This window comes from Eriocheir sinensis, unplaced genomic scaffold (assembly GCF_024679095.1).
Source record: "Eriocheir sinensis breed Jianghai 21 unplaced genomic scaffold, ASM2467909v1 Scaffold1241, whole genome shotgun sequence".
NCBI lineage: Eukaryota > Metazoa > Arthropoda > Malacostraca > Decapoda > Varunidae > Eriocheir > Eriocheir sinensis.
This window is the reverse complement of record NW_026110565.1, coordinates 19,458-37,500: the sequence shown is the minus strand read 5'-3', so window position 1 is coordinate 37,500 and position 18,043 is coordinate 19,458. Positions and strand designations below refer to the sequence as shown.

At 44.0% G+C, this 18,043-nt stretch overlaps 1 long non-coding RNA gene and 1 pseudogene across 4 annotated transcripts in view; both read left to right on the top strand.

Moving 5' to 3' along the window:
• Window positions 1-3,437, top strand: part of LOC126989617 (uncharacterized) — a 4,296-nt gene extending 859 nt beyond the window's left edge. The window contains exons 3-4 of one of the 4 annotated variants that reach the window (XR_007743530.1): window positions 41-3,225; window positions 3,290-3,437. This is a non-coding gene — a long non-coding RNA (uncharacterized LOC126989617). Of the gene's footprint in view, window positions 3,258-3,289 lie in introns of those variants that run through there. The other 3 variants (XR_007743527.1, XR_007743528.1, XR_007743529.1) reach the window with 3 other exon arrangements.
• LOC126989618 (NPC intracellular cholesterol transporter 1-like) overlaps window positions 1-5,255 on the top strand; it is a 47,906-nt pseudogene extending 42,651 nt beyond the window's left edge.
• Window positions 5,256-18,043: the final 12,788 nt, after the last annotated feature.

Sequence of the window (18,043 nt, the reverse complement as noted above, 5' to 3'; positions counted from 1 at the left end):
GCCAGTCAGGTTACTATATTTCCAAGGCTACAGCACTCAGATTTACTTATTTCCAAGGCCTCAGAGGAGTGATTAGCAAGGTTACAATATTTCCAAGGCCAGTCAGGTTACAATATTTCCAAGGCCTGTCAGGTTTACATATTTCTAAGGCCACAGAAAAGAGCTTAGTCAGGTTAATGTATTTCCAAGGGTATAGAAGAGGGATCAGCTAGGTTTGCAGAGAGGTTCATCAGGTTTAATGTATTTCCAAGGGCCACAGAGAGATAATATTCAGGTTAATGTATTTCCAAGGGTGTAGAAAAGAGATCAGTCAGGTTTGCAGAGACTTGTCAGGTTTAATGTATTTCCAAGGCCACAGAAGAGATAAAGGCCAAGTTATAATATTTCCAAGGCCACAGAAGAGATGATTGTCAGGTTACAGTATTTCCAAGGCTACAGCAGACATATTTGACAGGTTCCAAGGCCACAGAAGAGATGAGAGTCAGGTTCCAAGGCCACAGAAGAGATGAGAGTCAGGTTACAGTATTTCCAAGGCTACAGCAGAGATATTTGACAGGTTATTTCCAAGGCCACAGAAGAGGTGATAGGTGTAAGTACTTCCTGGTGGCTTTTTAAGATGTATTTTCAACTTTCTGACTTCACAAGATCGACTTTTTCTCTACTTGCTGACTTCATGAGACCCAGCAACTATTTGACTCTTCTGTTTACTTACCAATGCCCACCTACTTACCCTAATGCCCACCTACTTACCCTAATGCCCTCCTACTTACCCTAATGCCCACCTACTTACTATAAGGCCCACCTACTTACCCTAATGCCCTCCTACTTACCCCAACACCCTTTCCCATGCCCACTTACCCCGACTCCCTTTCCCCTCCCCACCTACTTATCTCAACACCCTTTCCCATGCCCACCTACTTACCCTAATGCCCACCTACCTACCCTAATGCCCTCCTACTTACCCCAACACCCTTTGCATGCCTGCCTACTTACCCCAACACCCTTTCCATGCCCTCCTACTTATCCCAACACCCTTTCCCATGCCCACCTAATTACCCTAATATCCTCCTACTTACCTGAATGTCCTCTTACTTACCCCAACACCCATTCCCATGCCTACCTACTTACCCTAATGCCCTTTTCCATGCACACCTACTTACCCTAATGCCCTTTTCCATGCACACCTACTTACCCTAATGCCCTTTTCCATGCACACCTACTTACCCTAATGCCCTTTTCCATGCACACCTACTTACCCTAATGCCCTTTTCCATGCACACCTACTTACCCAATGCCCACCTACTTACCCCAACACCTTTCCCATGCTTATCCTATCCTGGCATCCATCAGTTCTGTTGTTCTCCCATCCTTACATCCTATCCTATCCTATCCATACAGTCCATCCTTGCATCCTTCAGCCTGTCCTTCCATCCTACTGAGTGTTGATATCCTGCACCTCCATGGAAGCAATCACCCTCTCTTCCTCCTCACGACACAACTTTTGACCCACACTGTACTTCACTGCATCAACAAACACTTATTTTTGGGGCACTCCACTTGCTGACCATTGTGTGTGTGTGTGTGTGTGTGTGTGTGTGTGTGTGTGTGTGTGACTTGACCTCTTTTTCTTCTTCTTCCTCCTCATCATCATCATCTTATTTTTCTCCCTTTTCTTTTCCTTTTTCTTTTCCTTCCATGTTTTCTTTCTTAGACCTCTGAGGCTTCATAGGTTTTTCTTCCTTCCTTCCATTCTTTCATTATTTTTATCCCTATTTCATTGCACTTTTTCCTTGGTAGGGGGTGGTGGTGGTGGTGGTGGTGGTGCATGCGTGGTAATATTAGTGGTGGTGGTGTGATGTAAGGAGAAACAGAAGCAATGATATTAACCCAAGCACACACAACCCTTCAGTGAGCCTTCTGTGTGGGCCGGCCTGGGTGTGCTCACTGCCTTGGCTTCCTTTACGTTCCCTCACCCTTCAATACCTGTGTCACACCAGTCTCGGGACCAGTTTGACAGCCCAACACAGAGCCATGGTCAGCTCCCACACCAAACTTTTTTCTCCACAATGGTCCTAAAAAGATTTCCTGTGTGTTGTTTCTGAAGTATTCCTCCTTTCTACATCAACGCCAAACACTATGCAGGGAATTTTTGCAGTATTTTGTGTTTGGTTGGAAGCGGACAAGTCAGGTGGGGCCAGATTCATCAAGCCACTACAAGACCGGTCATTGGTAAGTCTTTTAGTAAATCTGTCCTCTACGAATGACCCTTGTGTTTGGGCCACTCTGATGACAGTGAATGAAATACTGGCCTGGTCGACACTTCTTTCACTGCCATTGGACTCGCTGTAAGATCAAGAGCGTTCCTAAATGATGGAGTTACCGGAAGACTTACCAACAACAGGTCTCGTAAGTGGTTTGATGAATCTGACCTCTGGATTGGATTAACATTGGCCCTTAACCCGGTAGCAGCGACGGGACAATTCTGTGTCTTTACCGTGTGGCAGCGACGGGACAATTCTGTGTCTTTACCGTGTGGCAGCGACGGGACAATTCTGTGTCTTTACCGTGTGGCAGCAACGGGACAGATTTTTGCCATGATATAAACCCCCCAAAATAGATGATGCATAAACTGATCACAAATGCTTTGATATATATTATGAAATGGCTTGCGTGAGTGATGATTTTTTCTCATTTTTTTCGCTTGGAGGGAAGGGCCTTTAAGATCACAATCCCTGCAGCTACCGGGTTAACCTAATTTAACCCGGTAGCAGCGACGGGACAATTTTGTGGCTTTACCGTGTAGCAGCGACGAGACAGATTTTTGCCATGATATAAACCCCCAAAATAGATGATGCATAAACTGATCACAAATGCGCTGATATATATTATGAAATGGCTTGCATGAGTGATGATTTTTTCTCATTTTTTTTGCTTGGAGGGAAGGCCCTTTAAGAACACAATCCCTGCAGCTACCGGGTTAACCTAATTTAACTTAACTTAGTCTAACTTAGGGCCACTTCGACAGTCCAACACGGAGTCAGTCAGCGCCCAAACCGAACTTTATCCTCCACAATGATCCGTTTTACTCAACACCAGATCCTAAAGAGATTTTCTGTGTGGTTTCCCAAGTAGGATCGAGGATGTTCAGCGTAGGAGAAGGTGACAGCTGAGTGTTGTTGAAGAATAGGGGATAGTTTTTTTAGTTTTTTACAGCAGAGGAATCAAGTTTTTTTAGTTTTTTACAGCAGAGGAATCAAGTTTTTTTAGTTTTTTACAGCAGAGGAGTCAGTTCAAGGGCACAAAAAAGGAAACATGTGAAAAAAAAGCCTATGTCGAGTTGATAGGTGGAGAAATTGAGTTTTTGAGAGGCGTTGAAGGACACCAGGTTGTTCTTGCCCCATTCCTCCTTTTCACATCAACGCCAAACACTACACAGGGAATCGTCGTATTATGTGTTTAGCTGGGAGGTGACAAACTCGCTGTGTTGGGCGGTAAGACTGGCCCTTAGAGTAGGAGAGTGTGGCCACTTTCACTACCCAAAGAGCTGCACGAGATTCAAATTGACGCTGATATGATATTGTTTTTTGTCCTCTGGGTATGATCAAGATCTCGATGAAGTACCCAACCACACAAAACACTACAGTATCACCAGAATGGAACAAGCTCACGTCTTCAGCGGTCCAACACGATTGACTCATTTAATAACAAGCTCAACCGACACTTCCTTCAATTTAATACTCACTAAACCGGAAATGCAATCATGGTGGCATTTGATATAGTATAATTTCTACTTCGTCTGGACCATATAGGCTCCGTGTGGTCTGAATATCTGTGTAAATCCATGTAAAGCAGTTTGAATTTCATGCGGCTTTGGGTATCAACTTGCCGCCACTCTCCTGCTCCACGGCTAATTGTTGTCCAGAGCACCTTTTAAGATTTGTTGCCTCGAGCATTCAGGGTCTTATATGATAACATCTTGGCTCGGTATAATGCACTGAAATATTCTTGTTGTGATATAGATGTAGCTGGGTGAGGTAAATTTTGCTGGGTGGTGAAATACTGAAATACCACACACACACACTTTCACTGCCCAAACACACACACACACACACTTTCACTGCCCAAACACACACACACACATACACATACACACACACACTGCCCCAACCCCACATACACACACACACTGCCCCAACCCCACATACACACACACACTGCCCCAACCCCACACACACACAGCACTCCCTCCCCTCCCCCCTTACACACACACTCACCCATGCCCCATCCCTTGCAGGCCCAAGGTCCAATCGTTGCCGTGCCTTGAAGCAGCAGTGGAGTCACCTCGCCGAAAGTTTCCACGGCTCGATGTCTCTGGAGGATGAGGTGCCGGATGACCCCCAGGCAGCCAACCCTCAGTCACCCCTCGACACACAGCACATCCACCCCCAGATCCACGCTTCATACGGAGCAGTGGACAACCCGGGGGTAGTGCTGGCGTGAGGGTGTGTGTGTGTGAAAGTGTGTTAGGAGGGGCAGTGATATGTGTGGGTGTGTGAGGTGGGGGAGGCTGTGGTTGTGAGTGTGTGTGTGTGTGTGTGTGTGTGTGTGTGCGTAGGAGAGAGAGAAAGAGAGAGAGTGAGTGTAAGAGCCATAATTTCAGCCACTCTTACACTGTGCCTTGTCAGAATCTCAAAAAAAACAAGTTAAAAAAGATCAGAGCATTCACCTGTTATGTGTGTGTGTGTGTGTGTGTGTGTGTGTGTGAAGCCCCTTACTCAGGTATTTACAGTTTTATATAAGGAAGCAGCAGTTTCCTTGCGTGTGTGTGTTTGTTGTTTCTCTTTGTCTACGAAACGTCGCACATACTCATGTCAAAGTCAATTTCCTGCAAGAGTCGACCCCCAAGGCTGTGCTGTTCCATGTAGATATTGTACCCCCAAGAGCAGTAGCGGTAGTGGGTCCAAATGTATTACTGTTATTATTATTGTAAGTAGTGATAGTATCTGTAGTAGTAGTAGTGGTAGTGAGCCCCTAGAATAGTATATATCATCCCTGTTAAGGTCGGCCTTCCTGAAGCGTTTTCAAGCCTTCAGCCTTGGCACGAGTATTTGCGACAAGTTCTCTAATTATTGTTCTATGTATTTTGTGTGTTGTTCCCCGGCCTGTTACGGAGACTCGGTTGTCCCGCGTCAGTACCGTTGTGTTGGCCTTGTTATGATGGCTTGCAGCAGTTAATAAAGAGTTCCATGACTTGTCCCCTGTGTCCACATTTACAACATCTCTTCACCCCTGACGAGTCTTGGGAAGTCCCTCTCTGTTTCTTTCCATCAAGCCAGGAACAGTTTTGGAGATGTTTTGGGTAAGCCTCCACAGCAGGACAGGGAAAGCATCTAGCGTCGTGGTGTGTCAGGGATTGCTTGCCATCTCTTGCTTCTTGCTGCAGCCGCCCAACAGCTCCAGTGAAAAGAAGGCACAGCGTGTGAGTCCCTCCTGCCAGTGCACAGCCTCCCCCTTGTCAAGGCCTTCAGAGTGCTCCTTGGGGCACTGTTGGTAACAGGCACCTTGTGGCTCCAGGCTGAATTTCAGGGGATCTCAGAGCAGCTTGGAGCCCCAGAGGTGTTGTGTACACGGCCCATCGATGTGTGGGCACGCCCCACCACCGCACCAATCCAACCCAGGCAGGCGGGGCTCCTTAACTTGGTAGGCAATCCACCTGGGCTGGTACAGCTGAAAACCGGCTGCCTGCCAGGGAGGGCATCTGCGGCACAGAAAAATCTCTTCCATACATCAGGGTTGGAAAAAAAGGTTAAAAATAATTAAGGGCCTTGTTGTGTTTTATTAGGATTATTGTTTTTTGTTTATTTTTATTTTCATCGTGTAAATGTAAATCAGTTCAAAGAACCAATAATTACAAAGTAGACCCGACCCTCAGTTTCCCAGACTAATAGTGTGAAGCACGTGTCGAGAACCACAGCAGGCCGGCAAGGAATGGCTGCTGTCCGGGGGCCACGTCCTGTGCCGGTGTGGTGTCATAAGACAGCCGCTATAATTAGACATCCCATCCTGATCTGCGCATGCGCGGGCTTTGTTTACAAACAGGGTGGATGAGCTATGACACGGTACCGTGTGTTTTGTCGACTGCCTATCATGAAACGTCCCACCTAAGTTATTCTTTATCTTTTTGAAAGTGATAAATGAGATAACCTACAGCCTTTGTATGTCAGTAAATGATAAATGAGGTAACCTACACCCCTTGTAGTCAGTAAATGAGATAACCTGCACCCTTGTATTTCAGTAAATATTCTCCCACTATCTACTAAGATTTCTCTTCTCATTGACCGTCATGTTTCTTGGATACTCTCCATTTAGTAGTATCTGAATAATAGGGTCCATGTCATCCTTGAATTTGGCCATTTTCCCACAATAGCTGCCATGGTGCCTTGCCGCCATCTTGCCTGGGACAAACGACGATATCAACACTGTGTTTGTAAACATTGGGTTCCGCTTATGCGCAGATTGGGATGGGATGTCTTATTATTGCCGGATGTCTCATGACACCACACCGGGCTGGCTATGTCCAGTGTTCTCTGCCTACCCCGGGCTGTACCGCACTTTGTTCAACACACTCAGACGGCACATTTAAGGAAAATAACTAAAGCAAGTTATTGGCAGACTTCCAATACATGTCAACAAAGGAGGCACCGTCGACGAGTCACCAAGTGTCTGCGATTCTATTAATTTTCAACTGGTACTGAAGCACAGGTATCATACTACTGCAATTTTTTTAATGAATGTTCTTCTATAAAAATAAAATAATGAAAAACTGAATGCTAGCTACAAGCAGCTGCTCAGCTGATCCATGTAAACACAGTGTCAGCAGTGGCAATGCAGCATTTGTAAATTTCTTGATTCTCCGTGGCCAAAAATATTACAGGTAATCCTCAAGTTACGACGAATGCAACTTATGACTGTTTACACTTACGATCAGGCCAATGATGTTAGTAATACTTCTTTAAGTATTAAGTATCCTGGCATGGGTAGAGCAGCGGTTTGTTTGCACAGCATTTCCACACCTACAGCCGCCGCTGGCTGGGCCGGAGGAGGGGAGAGTCATCCCTCTCAGGTACCTGCTGTTGCACTCAAGCTGTAAACACTTCTCACACTACAGTCACTGGCTGCTACTCCACCAGTTTCCAGACCTGCAGTCTGTTGGACAGGCACGCCGCTAGATTCAGCAGGTGCCGGCTGGCCAGCACATGAGCCAGGCAAGGCTGTAGTAGCCAGTAACCTCCACACTTTACAAGTCCCGCCTGTGTTCAGTTCAGCCATCATCCCACGCAGGTCCTGGCAGGTTCAGCCTGAGCCTGGACAGTCCATCACCTGAGTGCAGCCAAGACGCCATCCCAGAACAACAGCTCCCTCACATCGTAACTGCACATAACGTAAAGCTCCACAAGGCTTCCAGGGGGATGGGCCACTTGAGAGCAGGCCCAGGGCGAGGCCAGCGCATGTGGACAGAAGAGGGAAGGGGGGGCATTGGTTGATGCACGCTGCCTTACTTGTGGCAGGGGGACATTTGAATATTTTATTTTATTTTTTATCATAAATTTTGACTTATGACCTGCCTGTCTGTGAAATGCCAGAATTTGCTCTTTACTACACTCCCACACGGCCACTGCGTGTAACGAAACACACGAGAAATTAATCCAGACAAGGAAAGGTTTGCGGCGAGGGATCGAACCCGCGACCAGCGTAACGGGAGAGCCACTCCTTTACCAGTCAGCCAAAGAGGTACCCCGCTGGCTAAGTGGGTTATGGGAGACTCGCCCATCAGGCAAGTCGGCACTACATCTGGAACAAACCCCGAGGGCAAGGACAGTAAATGTTGAACAGCGAACAGGATCTGAGAATTAAATTATGGAGGCGATGCCGAGACAGTGCTGATGTGTGTTGCAAGCAGGAAGTACGATACAAGGGACAAGGATGTACAACAATAATGTTATGGTGCAGCAGGAATAACACCGGACTCAGTGGAGTAGGAGTTTTGACTCAGTATATGCTGGCAGAAAATGTAATAGAAGCGGAGATATAATAATTATGAGGATGGGGAAACTTAAGTTGGTATTACTGTATAGGAGAATCAGTACACAAATATTTTCAGTTTGCACCAAAAGTTTGAGGAACAGCACAGGGAAAGCAGGAAATGGGAAAACGTTGGAAGATGAAGTGGCAGGAGTTTCTGAACCAGATGGATGGGCAATTGGAGGAGACTGTGTAATGCCCCGACGAGCTTATTTTCTATCCTTCCTATTTCTCAACACGGCCTCAGCGTGTATCGAAATAACACGAGAAATTAATCAAGACAAAGTGAGGGTATTCCCCGGCTGCCTGGGATTGAACCCGCGACCAGCGTGACGGGAGAGCCACTCCTTACCGAGTCGGCCAAAGAGATACCCCACTGGCTAAGTGGGTTATGGGAGGCTCGTTCATCAGGCCGTCGCCGCACTACACGGCTTTCCCCCCTATGTAGATTAATTTCTGTGTGTTGACAATGTCCCTTTGAGACATAACTCCACAATGTCCCTTTGAGACATACCTCCAACATTCCCATTTTCTATCAACCTCGGAGCATGGGCCATCCTACCTGTTACCCCTTCGGGGAAACTCAACAGAACTGCAGGAGAGGATGCCCACCGCTATGCCACCACTGTAATGCCCCGACGAGCTTATTTTCTATCCTTCCTATTTCTCAACACGGCCTCTGCGTGTATCGAAATAACACGAGAAATTAATCAAGACAAAGTGAGGGTATTCCCCGGCTGCCTGGGATTGAACCCGCGACCAGCGTGACGGGAGAGCCACTCCTTACCGAGTCGGCCAAAGAGGTACCCCACTGGCTAAGTGGGTTATGGGAGGCTCGTTCATCAGGCCGTCGCCGCACTACAACTGAATGGCCATATATATTGGGAGACATTAAATAGGATTATGGGATGTGCATGGTTATGGTGACAAATGATGACTCATTACATAAACGATTATTCTGTGAGAATGAACACTCGCAAAGGACCTGCGACCTTAACAAAGACTTGAAAAACAATAATATCGCAGATCCTTTGTTATAGGCCTACTGCTCTCAGAATTAGCAGCAGCAGCAGAAAACAAGTTATTGCCAATAGACGTCCCACAATGACTGGTCCACAACTCAGCCTATTGTAAAACCATTTTTGCCAGATCGGTTTGGCGTTGGCTACCGCCCCCCTCCCCCCCCCAATTTCTACCCACAACGGGTAGATTTTGGGTGGCGCAAAGCTTGGCTTCCTCCAACGTGGCCTGCAGGTCCGTCCTGTTGAACCGCTGCAGAGAGGAATGCACGTGACGCTTCATGCATCCCCGCACCAGCTGGATGGCGCTGAGTTCAGGATGGCCGGGTGGCAAACGCACAACCTCATGGCCCCAATAACGGATGATGTTGTCCACCACGTATTGGGGCTCTGGCCTGTTCTGCTGGCAGATGTCAACAGCTCAGGCCGTGTGGCGCCAGGTGGGATGGGTAGCCTGCGTTGCTCCAGCCAGCTGATGAGGTCCGCTTTTCTGGTCGCCGTGGTGGGGCACCGACTCTCCTCCGTCAGCAGGCTGTGGTATGGTGCATTATCCAGCACCAGTACCGATGGCTCGGGCAGTGACGGAAGGAGCTGCGTTGTCTGCACCCAGCGGAGGAACAGCTCGCTGTTCATCTCGCCGTGATAGTCGCCACTGGTGTTTTTGGCCGGGTAACAAAGGAAGGAGTCCTCAAGGAAGCCATTGGTCGTACCAGCTGCAACAAACACGAAACAGTCAGTCATATTTGTAATCTTGAGGGATATATCCCACAAACAAGCCCGTCTTTGAATCTCGGAGATCAGCAGCTCCGTGTCATGATAATTTTTAATTAGCCATAACCCTGAAATTCAAATGCAGATGTTCGTTGTACAGAGGTATGCAGAATTAATATGTAAGACATTTACATTTTCAATATACATTAATTGAAAGTTCATAAGATGGAAAATATTGTGCATACCAGCTTTTCCAATATGATGCAGATAAAGTGGTCGCGTGCCCTTCCAGTGTTGACAGACACATCCCTCGCCGCACGCGGCAAACGCCGGATGTGTGAAGGCGCCCATAGCAACACATGACCAGCCACCGAAATAGTCCAAGCTTCAGCCCCATAGGCTCTGTAGTAAGACCTTGCATTTCGATATATATAATGTTTTTTGGTTGATCCTAGTCAATTCGAGGGTGCTGAGTCCAAATCCGATGTATGCCAGACTGTAAATGTTGAGCAATTTTTTTTATAGCCGAAAATATACCCACAAATATGTTTTTTTTGCGTATAACTCCGAAAATATTATAGATACGACCCAAGTATGTATTAAACTCAAATACAAACTTGTATATTGCGGACATTTTGGTATCAATTTCATAGCTCTATGTGCAATAGAACACGATATAGAGCTTTGCTGTATGTATGAATAGATATCTGTATGAATTACAATTCACCTGGAGATAAATGTATGCATGAACATTTTGGCGGGTGTTGGGTATTGCATGTTGTATGTTTTGTTCTTTTCTTTCAGATCAGTCATGGAGAATATTTGTTTGATATGCGAGTCCAGCAAACCTAAACTCACAAGATCATCAAGAGTGCAAGCGGTACGTAATGCAAGCCAGCAACGTAGAGACCACCTAGCAGAAAAACTGACTGATGTAAGCTCATTCTTCTGTCACAAGAATTGTATCAGCACATACTGTTCCCCAGACCATATCAAACGATTCCTCAAAAAAAGGAAACAGGAGGAACCCAAAGAAACTCAACCAAAAACAAAACGGGTGCGTAGAAGTGAAACCAGCTTCCAGTTTTTGAAGCACTGCCTGTTCTGTGGAGATGCATGTGAAATATACAAACCTGCCAAAAATCCAAGCAGATGGAGGGAAGCATACCTGTGCAGAACTGCAGACAGAGAAGGACAAGTCTCTTTCAAAGACACTGTGCTAAGACATGCCAAACAAAGAAGTGACAAATGGGGGAATGAGAACAACATCTAAATCAGTGCTGAAGTCCAAGATCAAAGTCGAATGTAGTCTAAGGAAACATGATCCAAGTGATGTTGTCATTGTTGATGGCTGTGCAGTTCTTTGGACAATACCTTGGCCTGCAGCACCTGCAAAAGTCTCAACATTTGTTGAAGCTGCTGTATCAAGTTTAGTACGTCATGTCGATGAGGCAAAAATTCTCCACATCGTATTCGACAGGTACTATGGGACAAGCATTAAATCACAGTGCCGTGTTCAACGAGCAAATGGTATTAGCAGAGTGTATCAACTTGCACCTGATTCCCCACTTCCCAGGCAAAGTGTTACACTGAATGTCATAGCCAACAAAGTGCAGATCATAGGAATGATAGTGAATGCTTTGAGAGCAGTTAAAGTTCCTGAGGGTAAGAAGATCATCACAACAGGACCTGATCCCCGTCCCATCGACTTGGGCTCTGATGCTCAGCTTCCACCACTGACACACGAAGAAGCTGACGTCCTTATGGCCCATCACACGATCAATGAGGCTCTGGCTGGTCATTCTTCTATTAAGGTGGTGTCTGACGACACAGATGTCCTTGTTATCCTGGCCCACCATCTCCATGCAAAGACCAACAATATGCCAAGCACAGTACAACTTTACATGGAATCCTGCACCAAGAACCGAACTGTCATACATATAAATGAAGTTGTAAAGAAACATGCAAAGGTCATGCCCAATCTCTTGGCAATGCATGCGTTAACTGGATGTGACTCTGTATCTTCCTTTTCAGGAATAGGCAAGACAACAGCTCTAAAGCAACTGCAATCATTCGCTAACCCCATTGAGCTTGGAAATCCATTAACTCCCCTGGATGAAGTTGTCAACTCCTGTCTGCCTTATGTGTGCCATCTATACAGACAACAGTCCTGTGATTCTCTCAATACCATAAGAACTAATATCTTCACACGACAGATAGCAGGAAAGAGACATTCACCTCCAAAACTGAGCAGTTTGCCTCCTACTATGCCGGCATTCAAGTTACACTATGCTCGTGCCCACTATCAGGCTGTTCTGTGGAATTCTGCTGGCATGTTTTCGCCTCCTGAGTTAGACCCCCTTGAGTTTGGCTGGGAGAAGAGATATTCTCTTCTTCAGCCTGTACATCTTCCTGATGGTCAGGCTGTGATACCTAACGAGGTACTACATATCATCAGCTGTGGTTGCAAGTCGGGCTGCAGATCAGCACTGTGCAACTGCTCTAAGTTCAGTCTTGCATGCACAGAATTCTGCAAATGCAAAGCAAAAGGAAATTGTGAGAACGTTGTGAAGAGTGTGTCACCGGAAGAGCTTAGTGGAGAGGAGGAGGACGAAGATGAGTAGGACTTCTGCGAACAAACTCTCTATAAAGTTTCCATCACTGACACTTCATTAAATCATCGTTCTCTCTTTGTTGAATGTGCCAAAAATTATCCATGTGACTTTCTCAACAATTATAATAAGTGTATTTTTGATATTATTATTTTTATTTGAATGTAAGCAAACCAATGTTCTGCTTGCACGTCATGTACAGTCAATAATGTTTACTTGGGTTAAGCCATGTATACTTTCTTTCCTTGAGCCATTACATACAATTTCTCTTCCAATGTTGGTATTTCTATGCACCCTATATATATATATATATATATATATATATATATATATATATATATATATAGATATATATATATATATATATATATATATATATATATATATATATATATCGCAGAATTTATTACCCAAATTTGTACCAAACAACTTGACTCTGTGTGACTAGAATTACAAAATTATCTCTCTCAATGCCGAGCTACCTGCATGATACTGTGTTGGTTTTGATTCGTGAAAATAAAATAATGAAAAGTCCATATCACAGAGACTACGTAAGATAGAGCCATAATTTTGACACCAATAAATCCGCAGTACCCATATTTATATTCATGTTCAATACATATATAGGGTCTTAAGCTAATATTTTTAGAGTTATTGACGAAAAACTTAATTTCTCGTCGGCCATTTTGAATTTTCACCTCTAGAAAAAAATGCTCAACATTTACAGTCTGGCATACATCGGATTTGGATTCAGCACCCACGAATTGACTAGGTTCAACAAAAAAACATTATATATATATCGAAATGCAAGGTCCACCTTCCTGTAGCCTGGACTAAAACCGTTGTGCAGCATTTCTGCCGCTGCGGTCTTGCTGGCAGTCCGGCAGGGTGCGGCAGTCCTGCCGCTCCGGCTTCGTAAAGCCCCAAATACACTGCCGAATTTTGGTTCACGAATGTGCGCGAATATGCAAGTCATCCTGTGTCGCGGACAAGTTCGGCATCTTTCTTGCCTGTTCTTGGCCGTTCGGGAACATGTCTGCGTCCACCACGCGACTTTTGACAGTTGGTCACGACCGCCACGAAAGTTTCATGTTGCATGAAAAATTCGCGGCCGTTCGCCGAATGTGTACGAATGCAAAATGGACGCCGAATTGTCGCCGAAATGTCGCCGACATGTCCCAGACAATTCGGCGTCCGATTCGCGGTGTTCGGCGAATTGTCACCGAATTTTGACCGTTGAAATTTTAATTTTATTGGCAAATTTGTCGCCGACTATTCGGGGACATGTCTCCGACATGTCGCCGTATGGCCAAGACTATTCGGGGATAGCTATGTCCCCGAATATTCGGCGAATTAATCACGACACGGCAAACGGGTCGCGGTGGGAGGTGTACACGGGGGTCTGTCTATCTATCTATCTATCTATCTATCTATCTATCTATCTATATCTATATCTATATCTATATCTATCTATATCTATCTATCTATCTATCTATCTATCTATCTATCTATCTATCTATCTATCTATATATATATATATATATATATATATATATATATATATATATATTTATCTATATATTATGTCTCTCTCTCTCTCTCTCTCTCTCTCTCTCTCTCTCTCTCTCTCTCTCTCTCTCTCTCTCTCTCTCTCTCTCTCTCTCTCTCTCTCTCTCTATATATATATATATATATATATATATATATATATATATATATATATATATATATATATATATATATATATACACAGAATAAAATAATACTATAATAATAAATAGTAAACAAGAAAGTATGAAAAACTAGAAGAATTATAAATTTATAAAATAGGTATGGAACTAACATTTTCATTTATTTCATAATTAATTTACTATTTATTAATTTATTTATTTCTTAATATCATTATTCTTCCATTATTTAACCTTTGTTTCATTTTCAGTTATTTAGATTTATTTCTTCTTTCAGTTACTGGTTTGTTTATTAATATTACGTAAACATTCATTCATTCTAAAATATTTGTAGGAGGGCAAAACAAAAATAAGTCACATTTATACATTTTATTACACATACTATCATACATATTACCACACATATTACCACACATGGTATTTACTCGCCCACAATTCTGTCCTGCCAGGCCACTGCTCCCCGGGTGTTGTAGTAGTCCATGAGGTAGGCGCGGACTCCCGTGCTTTTATATGCCACATGGGCAACAGATGATCAGCTGTCAGAAATCTTGGCACTGTCGGAGAATTGTCCCCGACATGTCGCCGACACTTCAGGGACATGCGAAGACAATTCGGAGACTTGTCGCCAGTTATTCCACGACAAAAAAAAACGTTAAGATTTTAGATTTTGAGCTCGGCGATATGGACGCCGAATAATCGGCGACATGCCTTCGAATTGTCCCCGAATTGTCTTGAGCATTCGCCGACATGTCGCCGAATGGTCACGAACTGTAAGAATCTTGGTCATGTCGGCGAACGTCGCCGAATTTTTTCACGAACTGATTCGGCGTCAAGTTCGTGGCCAAAATTCGGCAGTGTATTTGGGGCTTAGGCGCGCGGCCACACAAACAACTATTTGGGTATAAACATATTTGTGCGACGGGTACAAATGAGCTATGGGATTTTGACCTATATTTTAAAAATCATTAACCCAGTGCCTTAATTCTCTGTACCCGTCGATCACATGTTTGGATCACAATGTTAATTGGGAAGTCTGGCCGCGTCCTGAGCCGTCATGGTAAGGCCTGGAGGCTGTCATCGTAGCCGTGAGGGAAAGCCTATATATCCTGAGGCGTGCTATAGGGCGATAATAATTTGTTCAGGCGTGGACCGCTTGGAAGTATAATCACACCATGAATGGCGGTAATGTGGTAGTGGTTCATGATCATTATCCTTTGTTATTATAAAGAATTGGCAGTATACCTACTATCCACTTACCTATTCAAATTGACAAACAGCCGACCGCGGGTCTTCTCCCTCGTATAAAGTTTTTTTTACATAGATTTACATAGAAAATCAGACCACACAGACCCCATGGTCCAGACTTGGTGGTCTGTCCTTAATCCTAAGTAATTTTACATTAATCAGAAGACTCCAAAACGTTGCATTTCTACTCTAGTTGATATTAAGTTGAAGGAAGTGACGGTCGAGCTTATTTTTGAAGGAGTCAATCGTGTTACACTGGACCACTGATGGTGGGAGCTTATTCCATTCTCGCACTACAACGTTGGTGAAGAAAAATTTGGTGCAGTCTGAATTTACTTGTCTACATCTGAGTTTTACGCCATTGTTCCTCGTGCGCAAAGTGTCATCGATCATAAACAATGTTGATCTGTCTACATTCGTGAAACCATTAAGTATTTTAAAACATTCGATCAGTTTTCCTCGGAGGCGACGTTTCTCAAGAGAGAACATGTTAAGGGTAGAAAGCCTTTCTTCGTAGGATTTGTTGCGCAAGGAAGGGATAATTTTCGTTGCCCGACGCTGAACACCTTCTAATTTCGACAAGAATGCATGCTCGCCATTCCTCTCGCCGCTGAAGTCTCGGTATTAGTTCACATGTCAGTGTTTACGTCGTCAACTTCCAAGATGCTGGTTCGTTTTCTGTTCGAATCAGTGTGATTTATATGCTTTAACAGTCTCATGCATATATTTTCGCGTTTTCTGCCACTATAGAAAGGTATATCATGTTCATGGCTTTTTTTTATATAAATTTTTACTGCCTGCAGAGAGAGAGAGAGAGAGAGAGAGAGAGAGAGAGAGAGAGAGAGAGAGAGAGAGAGAGAGAGAGAGAGAGAGAGGTGAAGATCGAGGGATCGAGTGAGGAAGCGGTAGTAGTAGTAGTAGTAGCAGTGGCGTATATAGATCCATGGAGAGGGGGGGGCCACAGTCACCGGCCCATAGGAATAAATCTAGGATTTTTCAATGTGTGAGCAGCGACCAAAACGAGCCTCTAGAGTTGGGGGTTATAATGCTCAAGTGTGAAGTATATTGATACTGTCAATATCAAACTTACCGGAGCTTTGGATGACTTAGATTCTGTAGTAGATTCTGTAGTTGTTTGGCTTGTACCGGTAGAAGATGACGGTGACTCGCAAACTTCTTGTTTCTTATGTGATTTTTGTAGAAAACAATCTAGGGTTTTTTGGCGTTTCATGTTTTCCTATTAAATTTACAGCTCGACATTAATTTTGAATATATATATATATATATATATATATATATATATATATATATATATATATATATATATATATATATATATATATATATATATATATATATATATATATATATATATATATATATATATATATATATATATATATATACACTATATATCACAGTCCCAATGCCGTGACCACGGTGTGTGTGTGTGTGTGTGTGTCACAGTGTGTGACCACACCGTGGTCACGGCATTGGGCGCTAGTGCATCACGAGTAGTAATAGCCTATAATATGGTCCAGCTCCATCTTTTTTCTTATTATTTTTTTTCACATATCGCGAGTCTTGGACGCGAGACACTTCTAACAGACACTGTAATACTATAGAGAACAGCTTTGAATTACGTTTTTTCAATACACTGGGAAGCTGCCTCTTGATAACGTTTCAAGTCTTGTAGGTCTGTCTCTAAGGACTAAGTGTGATGGCCCAGGACGTTTGATTGTTTGTATACCACCATGACACTATCAACGGAATTCACAGAATAATGAGAATATGCTGATATACACACCCACACCAAAATTTCATCGCTCGTATTCACTATTATATGATATCAAAGTCGGATTCTTACCCATCACAAATTCACTAACGCACCAAGCATATACAATTGTAGCGTGTGGTGACACTTTCAAGGATTTGTATGAGCAACGATAAACTAGCAAGACACAAGTAATTTTGTTTCAACATCACTATTTTTGTTGTCAATCAGGATCAACAATTATCATCACTGTCCAGCACAAGAGTTATTAAAAATAAAAGAAACTTTCATGCAGGGCAAGTTGCAACAACACGTAGTACCACACGGTCCACACCACTGAACGCCAAGTTTCCTCATTTTGAAAGTCAACACTAAACTCATCACAAATTCACAAGCCAGTCTTCGGCAATGACCGGGGTTTGATCACTGTCTGTCTGCCCGCCAATGATCACTGGTTATTACATGATATGATGGTATACACAACACAAGGCTATCACTCGTATTTCACCCAGATAGCGAAAAATACAGACCAGTCACCGTCACCACTCACGCGGCGGCTTCACCCAGTACACGCCATTCAAACTCAACTTAGCTCAGTGTTGCCACGCCTTGGTGACTGTGGCTACCTACATCCACGGGAATTTTCCCCTACATTCCCCTACACGGAAAAAAATAATAATGTTATGCCGAACGTGTTACTTGGGTTCCGTGTCGCCGTCAGGAGACTCCGTGGGAGGGAGATATGTAAACACTTTGCACAGCTTCTGTAGTTTAATATTCTTCCTTAGTAGTACACTTCACTCTGACTCTTCACTTACCACTAGCTTACTAAGACTGGAACTCTCTCGCCCTCTTCTCCTAATATATCCAGAACAGTACAGTCTAGAATGTTACAGTATATTTTAGATCACA